The sequence below is a fragment of the Amblyomma maculatum genome, chromosome 11 (genome assembly GCF_055883805.1).
Source record: "Amblyomma maculatum isolate TAMU_Amacu chromosome 11, ASM5588380v1, whole genome shotgun sequence".
NCBI classification, from domain to species: Eukaryota; Metazoa; Arthropoda; class Arachnida; order Ixodida; family Ixodidae; genus Amblyomma; species Amblyomma maculatum.
Genome location: NC_139354.1, coordinates 111729537 through 111732200, shown reverse-complemented (window position 1 = coordinate 111732200; position 2664 = coordinate 111729537). Strand labels below are relative to the sequence as shown.

Sequence of the window (2664 nt, the reverse complement as noted above, 5' to 3'; positions counted from 1 at the left end):
AGAACCAACCGCAAGCAGCTTTCTTCTACGTGTTTGTTCTATGTGCTGGTACTTTTCACACAGAGTTCCTATTTTACTCATGCGTTACTAGGTTGCGCATTCTTTTTCAATACTCATTTTATTAAATTTAGTCATGAGCATATAAATATTGCTTTTCGTAGAAAAAAAAAAGAAGCCGCTCATTGTTGTAACAGAATAGAACTGGTATACAATTATGTTTTATTGCGAAAGCAATACTACTCTAGGTTTCGAGCCTTCAGCGTAGCGCAGCGGTAGCCACGTACGTCTTACCACGTGACGCTGTGACGTCACACCCCGCGTGACACGGGTGAGAGCTGGGCTCCCAACTCAAGCGGTCGGCGTGGCGCATTCGGAGCCGCGGCTCAGTTGGCAGGAGCTGTCAACGTAGGTCTCTCGTTTCACATGGGACAGTTATGTCAGAATCAGCCGGCTAGGACCCTGGCATTCACGTTACCCCTATATGCCACTAAAGCACGTTCATACGGCTTGCTTAAAGCGGGGCTTTATGTGTGGGCTGAGGAAGAAGACAAAGACAAGAAGAACGCTCGGTCACCCGCAGGTAATGCTTTCGCTCAATATTTGATTCAGCAGCGTTGAATCCTTGTAATTTTATTTTTTTTAACGCTTTCCTTGTGTGGAAACCATAATTTTGCTTGGAACACGGGTGAAAGCCTTAACGATGCATGACGACGTAATGAGGTATGGCGAAGTTTCCTTTTTTGCGGCTTTCTTCGATTACTAATGCGGTACATGCAGTGCAGACTGAAAGGAAGACACGCCGCGGTCCCAGTGCTGCATCTAGACGAGAGGGGTCAGGAGACGCGTGAGGCTATGTGCGAAGGAAAAGTTTCAACGATGTAATGTCGAAATCACGCAGTGAATTAAAAGATGAGTGCAGGTCAAAAGCTACTGCAGAGATCGCAGCCCCAGTGAGAGTGCCGCTTATTTCAAGTCCGTACGTGAAATGACGCCGTTATTTTATTTTCTTTTTTGCTCTTGTTCGCGCTTTGAGTCTAGTCACGTAACCGAAACTGGCGCAATTATGTTTGATTTGACAAGTGGACTTCAGCGCGTCAGCTACTGTGAGTACGTGCAAATTTATACCGGCTCCATCTAAGGCATATAAAAACTATAGTCTTTCAACCTCTTGCGTATTTTACTCCAATATGGAGGATAACGCCTCAGCACGCTTGCTTTGAGTAGACTCCTACGCCCGCTAATAAACAGAAGTCAAAATTTTCTTTATCATTTTGCGTTTAGATTCCAGGGCTAGCCAAAGGTGGTATTTGAGATAGAAAAAAGTACCCAGAACTGATCAACACAGATATGTTCAAGCCGGTGTTGCGTTAAGGGTTTCAGTTCTGCACGACAAATTCTGAATTGCTGAGCCATACAGCGAAAGACCCGCTGGAATTTGGACGCGAAATGACCAAAATGCCATATTCTTAAAACCTGCCTTTTCAAACCAGCAACCACCTGGAAGTCAGCACGCATTTTCGGCCTAATTTCGACCACTTGCCTTGTAGACCTGATGTGAAGTACAGATACCTATCGACTACCATGAGCCGCAGAGCCTCCATAACGTGCTTGAATACGCAGGTCGAGAAGACTAGCAGACCAAGAACATCACACTGGCATTTACGACATTACAGTAAACTAAACCGGACAAGAAGGATAGACGCGTACTCACGCATAGTCAATATTCATGGCGTAGGCGTGGAACCAAGAACAACGCCGTAACTAGGAGTATCGGAATGACTACGCCGTAGGCCACCAAGACGCCAGTTCCCAGAGTACCTCCTGTCCGTCTTCGACTGCGCCCATTTCCTTCTTCTGCGAGACGCTGTCTCCGTCGAGGGTCCCTGCTTGAGTGGCATGAGGAATATACATGCTGGTTTCATTGCTACTACTACTGCCGGTCGACGAGGTAGACTCGGCAGCGACTGGAGACCGGCTGGCGTAACGCTTGCAGAAAGCGGGAATTCTGTTCTCCTTGGGAGCGCCCTACTGCTCGTCCGAAGAGGCACCGGACTGACGCCTGGTCAGCTCCAGGAGCTCCTGGAGTTCGCGGATGTACTCTACAGCCGACCTGAGCGTTTCCACCTTGCTCAGCTTTTTTTGGCCATTCTGCGGCACGTGTTGGCGAAGCGCGTTGAAACCGTGGTTGATGAGTTTCACGCGGTTCCTTTCGCGCTCGTTGCGCCTAGCCATAGGGCGCTGCCGCGGCAGCACACAATGACACTCCGGTAGCCGCCGGCCTCCCGGCCTCAGTAGGGTACTGGTGGTGGTGGTGATAGAAGAGCGTGATGCGGTCGGGCTTCATGACACTCCTCTCCGGTAAGGCCGTTGCGCGCGTACTGGAGACCGGACCACGCGGGGGCAACTTTCTTGCGTTGAGAGGAGGATGGCGGCTGCACCGACCCGAGAGCGGAGAGGTGCGTCTCGGTGTTACCTTAGCTCGTTCCACACGTTGTGTTTGTAGATTTTTTTCGTTGTGGCGTGCGCTTTATGTACGCACGCGTCACCTCTCACGGAGTTACTACGTACAATGGCACACCTCCGGCGTTCTCTCCCTCGCGGTCCTCAGGAGCCCCTTGTTGCCCCTCGCCGACTCCCCTCACTTCGCGTGAAGGAAATGGGCAG

General features: G+C 50.2%; 1 pseudogene; it reads right to left on the bottom strand.

Annotated features, from left to right (window-relative positions):
* Positions 1–1779: 1779 nt before the first annotated feature.
* LOC146174676 (uncharacterized) lies at positions 1780–2344 on the bottom strand (annotated as a pseudogene).
* Positions 2345–2664: the final 320 nt, after the last annotated feature.